The 13829-nt window shown below is 38.3% G+C and overlaps 1 long non-coding RNA gene across 1 annotated transcript in view; it reads left to right on the top strand.

Moving 5' to 3' along the window:
• The window catches only part of LOC107684908 (uncharacterized), a 16867-nt gene extending 3460 nt beyond the window's left edge, over window positions 1-13407 (top strand). Inside the window, exons 2-3 of the long non-coding RNA XR_001633899.1 lie at window positions 1480-1623; window positions 13330-13407. This is a non-coding gene — a long non-coding RNA (uncharacterized LOC107684908). The remainder of the gene's footprint in view (window positions 1-1479; window positions 1624-13329) is intronic.
• Window positions 13408-13829: the final 422 nt, after the last annotated feature.

Raw genomic sequence — 13829 nt, 5'->3', positions numbered from 1 at the left:
TCCCGAGTCCCCTGCTCCGCCATGGCCTCCCGAGTCCCCGGATCCGCCATGGCACCCCTAACGGGTACCGCTCTGGAGGCCCACTGTCCCGTGTCTGTCCTGAGGGACCTCCAGAGTGCCCACCCCAACTCCCCATTGGATGTTATAAGGTGTGAGGAGACGCCTTCCGGAGGGGGGCGTTATGTCAGACTCTGTTCCATGTTTTGTGTGTGTCCTGCTCCCCATGTGCCTTCCCATGCCCTTATTTGGTTAGTTTCCTGTTCCTGTCCTGATTAGTTTTTTGTGTGTGTGTGTGTGTGTGTGTGTGTGTGTGTGTGTGTGTGTAAAATGTTCCCAGTCCCAAGTTCTCTGTCCGCTGTTGTACGTCTTCGTGTGAACGTCTTCCTGGGTTCGTCTCCCTTGGTTCCTGTAAATAAAGTCTTGTCAACATATTCTCCAGCGTCTCCTCGTCCCTCGTGTGTGTGCAACGTGACAACTTGAGAGTAGCTGTATATTTTAGTCATTTAATAAAGGGTTCTGACATATCACATTGTTGCATTTTATTTAGCAGTAACAGATTTACTAATGATGCACTCTATAGTTTAAAATGTCCTACAGAGACTTTGGTACTGTGCAACTCAGTCATGTTATGTTGTAAATATAATTAATAATGTATCTGGCTAAACAGATTTAGTACTGATAACATATGAATTATGTACTTCAAAAGGGATTCAGCAATCTCAGAAGGTGTAAAAGTAAAATACAAGTAACAGTGTTCAGCAAGTTTTAGCACACTTTTTCTGGTATTTCTTGAGAGTGACCACGAGTAGGATATTACTTATGTACATGGTCTGGTTTGGGATCAGATCCCTTCTAATGCAGTGCTCCATTACAGTGCCAGTGTTCATGTCAGCACTGCACAGTTGGCACGCATCAGAAAAAAACAGGCAAATGCTCGATAATCTGGGCGTGATTCTTTGCAGCCTAAATTTTAGCAGTGTAATGCATAAGTAACATCACAAAGATTGATTTTGAACTAGAAGTCTTGTGGTTACACTCACAGCATAGACAGTTTCATTCATCTCTTTTTAAAGAACTTTATCCACACTGCTTATTTAAATATGAATTTCAGATGTTTGTTGTTTACATCTTAAACCTTGAAAGATATACTGTGTAATTTTAAAGTAATGACTGTTTTCGAACAGGTTTCCTGAACCGTCTCATAGTCCCTCACCATACTCACAGCACTGGCTGATCCACAGTTGCTTCAGACTGCTCAAATTAGCCCAAAAACATCCAAGTGCCACAGAGCCAGATTATTTTACAGGGAAATACAAGTGTACAACTGGTTTACTTATAGTTGACATGTCTATAAGAGGAATCATTTTAAAATCGAATAAAAGTGACATACTTAACTTAATATGCAGGATTGTGTCCACTGTTTTCATCCTGAAAGTTTGCTTGGTAAGTCACTGCCCTGTCTGCCCTCTTCCCCTGCAGCTGAAGCAGGAGGCCCAGCCGTTGCACCTGGCCTATCACGCAGCCCACCATGTGAATCGCTGCCGCCTCCTAGAGGACAAGAACAGAGCTCTTAAACAAGAGCTAGCCGCTCTTAAACAGCAGAAACAGCAGCACCGATCCCTGGTAAGTCAGTTTGTGGTTTGATTTAGTTGCTTATTTGTTCAGTTTTTGGCAATAATCATACTTCTGGATTTCAGCATGTTGTCTGAAACTCCCTGGTGAGAAGCTTAATGAGTGACAGCAACAGTTGTTTTCTATAAGCTAAAATGCACAAGAAGTCCCTGAATCATCTACTGTGTTCCAAGTGGTGTGATGCTGGAGCTGTTGCCCTGGCAACAAGCCCACTAGTGAGGGAGGACAGGTTGGTAATGGAAAACTGACAGACCATAATAATGGCTTTTGTTATAAGCTTCAGTTGCTACAGATCAATTTCATCCCACTGAATGGAAGTGACATGCACAAATTTAACTGAGCTTGAGCACCGCTGAGAAAGTTTGCTGTACTTTAGAACATACTTTAGAACTGTACCGGAAAAGAAGCAATTGCAATGAAGCAAAAGTTTTTTTTAAGGAGATGGGGAAAGGGATGAAAATCGTGGTGGCAAACATCCAATGTGGCTCTTACACTTACTCACCCTTGTATTGTTCCAAACCTGTATGACTATCCTTTGCAACTCTGAAGGAGACTTAATCTTCCCCTTCAGGGGCTGTTGACCGTTGCAACTGGATTTTTCAGTCAGTGAATATCAAAATTATTTATTCAAATCATTCAGAGCAGTTTTGTGAACTTTTCATTGAAAAGATCGGACTCTTGATTTGTTCATGAACCATGCATCACTATGTCTCAGAAGAACTCTCCAAGGAGAGGATGTCAAGAGTGGATGTCAAGATTTTCTGTTATAAACAGCTTACACTGCCGTTCACACGTTTGGGCTCAGTAATATTCAGCATATATATATACAGTGTGTGTATATATACTGTATATAAGACAGTTTTATTAAATTGATCAAAAGTGGCAGTAAAGACATCTATAATGTTACAAAAGATTTCTATATTAAATAAATAATAAATGCTATTCTTTTAAATTTCTGTTTATCAAAGAATCCTGAAAAAGAAGCATGGTTTCCACAAAAATATTAAGCAGCACAACTGTTTTCAACATTGATAATAATAATAAAATGCTCTTGAGCAGCAAATCAGCATATTAGAATGATTTCTGAAGAATTGTGTGACACTGAAGACTGGAGTAATGGCTGCTGAAAATTTAGCTTATTTCCCATCACAGGAATAAATTACATTTTTTAATATTTTCAAATAGAAATGTCTACTTTAAATTTAATTACTTAAATTTCAGATGTCTTCAAAAACATTACAAAATCTTACCGACCCCCTACTTTTGAACAGTAGAGTAAAGGTTTGTGCTTTTCACACAGAATTATATCTTATGGCTTTAGGAGTCTAAAAAGCAGACAAATTGGATGATATTATGCTGTTATGTTACCCACACCAGAATTAATTCACAGGTAACAGTGCTCTAAATGCAACCGCACCACAGTAAGTAATTAAGTAATACTATCAACTATTTACTTAATGAATTGTATTATAAGTGGGCAGGGGCAACTATGTCTGTAATATACTCGTAATATAAAATTTTCAGATATTGAGGGTTTGTGTGTTGCTTTGAGAGTGTGTTCATTTAAACAAACTTTCTTATTAAACTTACAACACTCTCAGATTTTCTGTGCTTTTTTTTTTATTGAAAACCTGTCTGAAGTCCTTTAATTGAAAGAGAGAGAAGGGAACATCAAGTCTGCCAAGGCTGGCATTGGTTCAGATTCAAAATGATCACACCTCTTAATTTATTAGCTTCAGTTGTGATAGTGGTGAACCAGACGAATATGCTGTGACAGTTGTTGCAGTGTGAGTCCTATGGCTGGTTGCCAGGCGACCGTCTCTGACGGACAGTGCGGAGAGTGAACCTGTGGTGAGGAATGACCTTCTGTCTCTAGAGGAAGTGTCTCTCACCTGCTGCTGCTTAGGAACCGCCCACCTCATCTCTATGGCACTGCCTGTCCTGCGGAGAAAGGCTGTAGTATAATTAGTTTCATGAATAACAGTCATGACTATAGTAATAGTAATAACAGTCCGGAGAGAGGCACATCTACTTAAGTAGCTGAGCCAAAGTATATTTCAGTAGAGAATTTAGATGAATGAAAGGACTCGGAGTACACAGTGTTTTTCTGTAAGGATGTTGCCAGTCAAGAGAAGAGAGGGTTGGGCCCTGGCTTGGGTTGCCATGTCCCCAAAAAGAATTAGACTCAGACAGTGATCTCTTAGCTGGGTCATGCTGCTTGCTTAACTGTATTTTCCTCTCCATTGCATCGACCGCTGCAGTCATTTGGACCAGGAGGTCCATTCCATTCCAGATCCTTGTCTCATAAGTTAGACCAGGACAGGAAGCATCAGCTCCAGCTGAATATGTGCCCACTCAGTGCTTGTCGTTAATTGCAATCTTGTGTTGAAATGTGAACGTGATATAACTTAAAGTGAACGTTTCAGAATGTAGGCTGATATTTGCTTGAGTGTCGTTTGAAATAAAGACAACTGTACTTAAAAGATGGGATTTTAAGATACACAATATTAAAATTTGGCTGATACAGACATGCAGATAAAAATTATTCTTGTAATAAATAAATTAAAACTGAAGTCAGTTGTTTGTGATGTTAGTGAATTTAGGTATTAAGTCATTAAAATGGATAATCATATTGAAATACGCAAAATATTACCTTTAATATTAAATTCTTAATGTTTTTAAATATGACTAAGTGCTAGTATTAGATGACTGATTATGTAAAAATAGGGTTAATGCACAATTAAATATGCATATAAACCAATGCTGATCAATTGAAACATCTCTAGTAACTGATGGTACCAATATCATGTGCATTCCTAGTTAGATTTTAAATATTTGAAAAACATTTGACTAAAGTTCCTTCTTTATATTACAGTTTTGCTGATCACTTGCCTAATTTCCTAAAACCCACAGCATTATGTGGAAGTCATATTTTATGAGCATGATTGGCCATGGGGAATAACATTGTGACCTCAGTTCTCTGAAAGCAATTTTCACAATTGATTTCTGCATGCCAGTTGCCAAAACAGAATGAATCACTGCCTGTAAACTAAAACCTGGGATTAATATTTATTCCTCTGCTGCTTGTAAATTCCCATTTTTAGAGTCGTGCCTTTGTGACTCTGTATGGAAGGGAGTGGAAAAACAACAAAACACATTCAGGGAAGATATTCGGTTTAGTTTCTGGAGCGAATATCCCTTCTCTCCCTTCTGCTGTTCCTCTAATTGAAGCATCCCATAGAGATACTTACAGTCAAGGGTTTAAAACTAATCAGGTCTCTACTACATTCATATTAACATCAAGTGAGTAAGGGTATTTTATTTTCTCTGTTCAGTTCAGATATTTGAGTTGAGTGTACATGGTTATTTTATGTAAAGAAAACTAATTTCCAATATGAGCAACCACAATTAATTAGTGAGCCAATTTTTTTGCAGCGTACTTGATGTGTCTTCCTTATGTCTGTCTACAGTTATCCTTTGCAGAGAAGCTTCTATCAAGAACATACTGTAGAAGTAATTGTAAATATTAACTTTGTAAATAGTAACTTTCCCAACTCTCCCAGACCTCTCTGGAGAGTGACTCCTACACTGATAACCTCTCCATGCTTTGAAATACTTGCTTTTCTTTTTTTAAAAAGGATTGAAGACTGCAGATGATTTCTAGACACCATTACTCTTATATCCATTTTTACCAATATGGACAGTGACCACTAAAGCTGTACGGTGACCACTGACTAGAGTTGCCAAGTTTGCTTATAATACGCGACGTTGGGCTAATTTTTTGGTTATGTTGCGTGAAAAAATCCCGGGTTGCGGTTTTTTGGGCTTATTTAAAAAAATATATGGTTGCTTGTTAGGAAAATCTGACAAGCAACTTTGTTTCTTTACATTTTGGTTCACCATATTCTCCAATGCATTGATTGGCACTCTGTCTGCTCACAGTAGCCAATTAATGCAATAATATAAGTGTCATTATCTGTAGCGTAATTCGGCAAACATTCTGCCCCTCCTCCCCCTCATTGGAGAAAAATAAGGTTAATTTTTACAATTAAGTTAGTTTTTGTAATGTATTAATTATCACAGGCTATAATAATAAAAAAAAACAAGTAGGCCTAAACTAATACTAACTGTATATACATTTGGTTCGAATATGCAGGCTACAAATATGTGGCTATGTTACAGCTCCCCCTTAAAGCTCTTGTCTTCATCTCCTTTTCCATCTCTCCAATCCTGTTCTGCTCACAAGTGATTGGAGATGAGTGGATAGTGAGTGCCTCCTGCTTATTTGCAGTTTGCTGATTTTTGTAAAATAACTTCTGTTTTTGTTTTTCAAATAAAAGAGTGGTTTCAGTTTAATATGTTGCAGGCTAATTTATTGGTAATAAATAATTGCTAATAAATAATATTGATGATAAATAATCAAATTATATTGGGCTTGTTTTTGAAGCTGCGGTTGCTTATTTGTCTCACAAGAGTTGGCAACAGTAACGGTGCCCCAGTGTAGTGAAAGATTTTTTGCTTCATGAATTGAGATAATTTCATAAAAATTTCATACTATCAGTAAAACGGCATTTTTTGGATTATTCCTTTTTTTGGTATTATTTAGTTGTTTTTTCCCTTGCCCATTAATGACAGAGAGCAGAAGTCTTTATGTCACTTGCACATGACATAGTGTTAAGTTTTAACCTGTGCATATATTTTATTATTTAGTGTGCTTGTCTTCACTGTTTCTGTAATGTATATGCACTCTCTTTAACTGGAAGTCTGTGGAATCCCACAATTTTATCAGCGCTTTAAAAGCTTTGTGGTATGATGCTTCGTATCCATTACACTAGCAGCACTTATTTCAATGCGGTGTGTAGACATCCCTCTTAGAGCTAGCCGAAAGCCACATCCTGCATCATTTTATACCTAGTCATGTTTGCAAGCAGAGGTATCAGTCTGACTGCAGGGTTTCTCAGATGTGGGACTCCCTTAAAGCAATGCTGATTTAAGCAGACGGCGAAGGAAAGAGGTCGTTACCTCTGAAGCAGGGTAACTTGAGCCTCTGTACATGTGTCTTTGTGTTTGTGTGGTGATTTCGAGTTTGCTTTGTTAAAGAGAGCATAAAACAGAAATTCCAAGCTGTCAGATATATTGAAATAATAATTCTTGAATAATCTCTTACGCTTTTCTATTCTTGAAAACAGTGTCAGATTCACCCACAATTTCATTTCATTTTCAAATTAATTGATTAGTTTTGTAATGTTTAATGAACATTTAAATTTAAATGTCCTAAAAATATCATAATATTTACATTATTATTTTTTTATTTATGTTTTTAATCAAATAAATGATTATTATAAATTCTACTAATATCCTCCTGTTTATATAAAATAATATTTATATTTTATTATAATATTTTATTTATGAGCAAACTCATAGCAGTGTGATATGGCTGTATATCGGCATGGCTGTGATTCGGTGGTAGGCACGAGGCCACAGGCAATCACAGATGTGCCGATATATAGCCATATCGCACTGCTACGAGTGTGATATTGCGTTTATACAACAGTTGATTGGTTCATGTTGCATATGCAGCCAATAAGCTTATTATTACTTTTAATTTAAATGGCTGGATAGCATTCACTAGAGCAGTTCGCAGCACGCTTTCAGTTCCTCTGAAACCCTCCACCTTCCCCAGCTCCACCTGTATAGATCTGCTAGGGGTTATTATAAATGCTATTTGTGCAGTAGTAGTATGTCTTAAATACTCACTGCACCGTATCGGCGTAGGTATTCGCAGTAGAAAGTTCCTGTATTTGCTTTGCAGCAGCAGCAATAACAGCAATAGCCAACAGCAGCAGCGTAGCAGATCTATTCCACCAAGACCAAATACATTAACACTGTCATATCCATAACCATGCTAAAATCTTCAGAGAGTTGTCATGATAGCACTGTATTAAAAGCTCACTGTATTATGTAGAGTATTATGGGAGAGAGATGGACTGAGTGAGTGTGATTACCTCCATCTGATACAGCATTCATTCTTCAGCTCAATCTCATATTGACAATAAAACATTAGTTTGACTGTCCACTGAGGAAAGCGATGTCTTTGTCGTAGGCTACTATCCTTTCATCTGTTGATTTTCGATGACAGCGCTGCTCAGTGCATTTGTTGGCTGCGTCTTACAAGGTGTTGTTGAAAGTAGAAATAACTTACTTGTTTACAACCCTGTTTCTGTCTCTTTCAATATAAAAGTCTTTACTGCTGACTCGCTCATAAAAAGTCACTTGTCGCCATCTAATGGCGGAACAATGTAACTAATCACCATCACAAACATGCACACCATTTCCCAAAACTAAATACTATAATTAAATACTACTATTATTTGTATATTATATTATTTATTGAATAATAATATTTAATAAACAACAACAGCCATCATAAAAGTTGCAAGGCAATTTATTCAAAAGTACAAAGGTAGCAACCTTAATGAGAATAATGAGACCAAAGACTATGAATGAATATCTCATCACCAAAGACACGAATATCTCATGTTTAACCACTATAGAGACATCAGAGTCAGCGGCAAATTCCAGAAGATCTGGCCGAGGTAAGGCTCCTCTCGGCGGGTTCATGAGCGCCAAATGGCCACTGACGCCGTGGAGCTCACATCTGCGAAAACGTCTAAGCAAATTTTCAAATAGACATTATCTTTATTAACAAACCGCATATTTTAAGTTTAAACAAGTACGTTCTCGCCTAAAAAAATCTCAAAACTACATTCTGTGACACAAAAAAAGAATTATTTATAAAATTATAGTGGATTTGAGGAATACTGCAAGCGGAGAAATACAACTGGTGAAACGTTTGGAGCTCTGTTAACACTAGAATATCGCACTTCTCTCAGCCAATCAGATTCGAGCACCAGAAAGAATTGTTGTATAAAACATTTTAATCTGAAATTTTTAATAATAGTACTGTTAAATTATTGTAACACTTTACAATAATGTTCAATTTGTTATACATTTAGCAGCATTTCTTAATAATGATTAATGTTAATTCAATAATTAACTAATGTTAATTTATACAAAAGTTCCAAATGTATTAGTAGATAAATCGTAAAAGTATTGTTCATTGTCGTTGTTTAATAATCAATAATAAATAACTTCCAGTATGAAGAGAAACACATTTCAACACTGGGAGTCAGTCCCTGCTGATGAAGTTGTGCGGTACATAAGCCAAAAACACGTAAAAGATTTTTCCCCAAAAAAGCTCCACCTACTTGTGTCTGCTTCACTTCTGCATGGAGCTTTGGTACTGGCAGGGAGGGATCATGGTTTTAGAGCCCACTCGACAGCCTATTTCCATCATTTCCCCTCCCACTTCCTCTCTCCTCCACCCTCACCCAGCATCAGTCAGTCACTCAGGGAGGGGATGGAGGGCAGACCGTAACGTATGGTGGGGGAGCACTGTGCCTCTGCTTCTGCAGCATGCAGCAGGCCTTGTAAAGAGAGAAGGAGAGCGAGAAAGAGAGAGAGTTGCTGTTACCGCTGTCTGACATTTGCATGCCCAGTGGAAGCGAGACGGAGGAGGAGGAGTGCAGAAGGGAAAGGAAAGAATATTTTCTGAGCAGGTTTAAGAGCTTTCGGAACTGGGAAATGAGACGGTAAATATTTCTTCTCATTTATCATTTTGCTGCAATTGTCTGTTTCTCTCAGATACCTTCCTCTACCTGCAGCTTGGCTGTGGGGATTCCAGCGTGTGTTTCTGCATCAGTGCAGCATAGTAACCCCCCCCACCCTCTCTGTATACATGCTCATAGCTGGGTATTGCCCCAGTTCATACATCATGTATTTTCATGCTTTTAGATGCATGGTGAAGGATGATGCAAGATCTCAAGCCATTTTTCTCAAGCATTATAACAAGATGAGGGGTTTCTCTTTAAATATGTATGCATTATCAAAAATACCAACACATGTGCCACCTGCTCTTTAATCTACACATTTAGATGCTTTGTTACTTTTCTGCATTTCCATGAATTTCAAGGCAGCAGGTTGGAGATTTTCTAAACTGTGAATTTAGGTTTGTTGTTTTATGGGTTGTCCTGGGTCAGACTTTTTAAACTGGGCAGCCGGCTGCCTCACTGCATCTCGCCGGTTGTCATGGTTACAGCGAATCCCCCGCCTTAGCTGTGTGACACTTGCTGTTCAATAGCTATTGACTTATTTAAAAATACCCCACGCCCTGTGTTCTCCTTCTCTTACAATCCACTCAGACAGTCATGTGAATGCATGCATTATTTGCCGATTGTAAGATTAGAATATGTCAGTCAGCACACTGTCTCAATTAAACGTGTCTTCGTATGCTCGCTACCTTTTAAAGTGGATGTTATTATGTGCATAGTTAGAGCAAGACCCATAATCGTCTTTGTAAATGTACATCATTAGTATTGCGTTGTGTATTCCCTTTGGAAATGTAAATCTTAATGTAAGTCCTCTGTCTTTGTCTTAATTAAGTGGCCCTTTGCTTCAGGACATTTGCAAGCGTTATCATCCAAAGAAGAGCTTCCTAATACATGAAGCTATAGTGTATATTCAAAGTCAGTCAGGATGTTCTCTATGCCAAACCAAGCCTTGAGTCTCAGCCAGATTCATCACTGTTTCTTTTTTAGGATGGTGGGGGAAACAGGCTTAAATGACGGTACTCTAATACCCAGCTAACAAGCCATCCTGAGCTGCCTCAAAATCCATGATGCCGTCAAAGTGATTCAAAGTGGCCTATTTTTAGCGATAATGCACATAAATGTTAAGAGAAATAGTAATACTGAATAGAGTGCTGCAGGAATGAGTCCTAAAACCTGGAAACTACCGGTTCCATCGTCCCAAAGTGGGTTAAATGTGGGGAATGGGTTTTGGTTAAATGCCTGAAATAAGGTCTGTGGTTAACACAAGTTCAGGATATTTTCATGTTTTATTCTACCACACAAAATACATCATTACTACCACTTTTTACCAAAATTTGTTTTAAGCTTTTATGTGTGTTTAAAAAGATGATTGCTAACAAGTGGCTAAATGGGACTACAGAGGTTTTCAGGGTGATTGCATCTACTTATACTTACTAGTCTGCTTTTGCTGCCTCGCTGTGTTTATAGTTACGGTCTTGCAGACTGTGCTAGCTAAAATTTGTCAACTTGTAGATATTATAGAGTTGTCAGAAGTTTAACGGTGGTGATGTTGACGTCATGCGATTGTGGTGTAATTCACTTATAATCTAAAGTTAGCATTTTACTTCTGGCAGTTGTATTTGGTCTTCAAAATTCTTAAAAGCTGTGTTCATTTATGAAGATTATCCTGACGAACAAAAAGGCTATGAACCATAAACCTTTGTTGGTCACAGAGATTATTTTAATTTTAATTTATGCAATAATCCAAAAGCCATTGAAAAAATTTGATTGGCTTTTTTCTGGGTTTTTTTTAGGGAACCAGGGTGATGTTAAATTCTGGGTTGGTCTACAAAAATATGTCAAAATACGACAGCACTTTATAGATGGTTGCTGCATAGCTGATGTTTTTGAAGAACTGTCCATACAATAAAAGTCAACGGGGTCCAAAACAATCCTGAACCCAACTGACTTGGGTTCAAAATAGAAAAGAAAAAAGTAATACAGGTTTTTAACAACATTAGGGTGAGTAAACGATAATCAAATTTCATTTTGGGGTGAGCTATCCCTTTAAAGGTTTGTTCAGAGCCTTAGCAAGCTAAAAACACAGAAATTCACCGATAATCACAGCCTAACAAACTCAGAGGCTTTTTGGCACCAAGACTCTCAGGACGGCAGGATGCTGAGCCAAGAATAAATCAATCACCATGTTGACATCCTGAGCACAGTCGCATCATTATCACACCCCATGCATATATCTGTAGGGTTCACAGGAGGAAGCTTCCACCCCTACATATGTGAGTGTCATGAGAAAGACAGGGGGATTAGAATACAACGATTAAATCTGTCTGTGGCGTTTGACACTGAGCTTGAGATTTCTTTTATTTTTACCTTTAACCTGCTCTCTGTCCCTCCCCTCTTTTCATACTTCTTACCCTCTCTTCTCCACTGTGCTGAATGGCAACCAGTGCCGGTTATGATGTGGCATGTGCCAGCCACAGAGGAGGCGGGCACACCACACGTCTATTTTGAATTCCTAGGCAGTCTCCCTGTAGTCCCCCACTCCAGAGATTATCTCTCAAAACGTGTAGGAGAGAGCCCTGAATAATTCTACGCTTCCCAAGAAAACACAGACCCCCTCCAAGGCATCTTTGTCCCCATTTTGCATAAGACAGGCGCATATAAATTGATAATACAGTTGATGCGGTAAATGGAGTCATAACGCTATCTTATAATGATAGGGCAGATGGACAGGCGAAACCCGAGATTTCCTTCCCATAGAGATGTGCTTCCTCCCTGTTGAACTGTACCACGTCATGATGATTCCTTTCAGGGTGTACAATTACACATGAACCATTTTGTATATTCACAGTCTTGGACTGTTGGAGGGAGTTTGCTGTACCCTGTGAGTTTGGTTTAACAATGAATTGTGAATGAGTGCCAAATGGGCTGCTCGTTCTCATGGTTAACATGCTACCTGGATGAGTAGGTTTCTATAGCAACGCCATAGTCCCCTCCCCCACTGTAAAATGCACACGAGCACGCAATGCATACCGCTTTGACATGCCAGAGATGATGCTGTCATTTTGCCAGTTGAGCAACGCAAGGATTTACAGTACAGTGATAATAGCTCAGATAAATGATCAGCATTTTCTCGATCCTCTCGTTTTATGGGAGGTGTTGTCTTGTTATAATGAGGTTGGTTTGGGTGAAAAAGTCCTCGGTTTAGCAAAGCTCAGCTGTGTAACATGTTGACACAGATGAAACGGTTGTTACTTCCACACCACTAGGTTTGAGCTCCCAGCTGTTCCTTCTCTGTCCCTGCCTCAAGAGCCCTAATGCTACGCATCGCTGCTTTAAAACACCCATCGCTAGGCATTGCACACCCTCACACACTTGCAGAGCTTTCTTTCTGGCATACCAAGATACATTCATTATGCTAAATGCCCTATCTGATAGTAATACTGGCCTGAAGGACAGGGATGTACTGAAATTGGCCCAAGATGCTGTCAGTCATGAATAGTATCTGCTGAGAATCAGGAGAGCTCATCTATCTATTGCCTTAAAGGGGACATCGCTGATCGGATGGCCATTTTCCACAAGTTGGTATGATTCTTTAGGGTCTTCATGAAATGTCTGTAACATACTTTGGTTAAAATTCTTCAATGATCATGAAAAACAACACTTTTTATCTTGTTGGCTGCGTTTTTTCTTTTCAGCTGGCAGACACGCCCGAACTAAATGCAAAAAAAGAAAAAAATGTATCCCATGTCCCCTTGAAATGTTTCAGTCCATTCCTAGATGTTCAGGAACTCTGTAATTGTGCTTTATAAGGAATGTAATGGACTATAGTCAGGGTTGACTTCATATTTATAACTAAATTGTAATTTCTGCACCAACTGCAAAATGATTGTTTTCAAATGGCTTTACCATATCTTTTTCATCTTTCATGTATTCTGTCATAAAATATGTATTTAAATCTTAGTATTTAAATCAGTTAAATCAGTTATTATTGGTCATGTCCTTTATTTCTTGTTCTTCATCATTCTAGGAGTCAGAGGTCAATGATTGCAGGAAAAGGTGTCAGATCCTTGAGAGAGAAGTGAAGAACAAGACATTAGAATGTAAGACTTTGGTGAGTACAAGCTACAGTACGCAATGCATAATGTCATGGCTGATAATGTCAGAAAGTAATTTGTGCTCTTCTGGTGCACTCCATAAAGCATAAACCACAACTAGTATATTGGTCTTGTTCTCCTGTGTATTTTTCTGAAATGCATGTCCTTCCTTTTGCTAAAGCTTTCAATATTCTCAAGTTTTTTATTTTATTATTTTATTTTATTTTAAAGTTACTGACATTGAGGAATTATCCCCAACCCCAATATTCAAATTCAAAGCATAACCCTAATGTATCACCGTACTTCAGTAAATTTGGAATTGACATACAGTACTTAATGATTAATCATTTTCATAGATTTGTCCATTTCCAGCAAGGTTTGCATATTGATTTTAAAAAGTAGAAGTTAGAATTCTTGCAAAGAACATCTGCAG

Source organism: Sinocyclocheilus anshuiensis, unplaced genomic scaffold (genome assembly GCF_001515605.1).
Source record: "Sinocyclocheilus anshuiensis isolate Anshui unplaced genomic scaffold, SAMN03320099.WGS_v1.1 scaffold633, whole genome shotgun sequence".
In the NCBI taxonomy this organism is placed as follows: Eukaryota; Metazoa; Chordata; class Actinopteri; order Cypriniformes; family Cyprinidae; genus Sinocyclocheilus; species Sinocyclocheilus anshuiensis.
The sequence above is the reverse complement of the archived record's forward strand: the minus strand, read 5'-3'. Positions and strand labels throughout refer to the sequence as shown.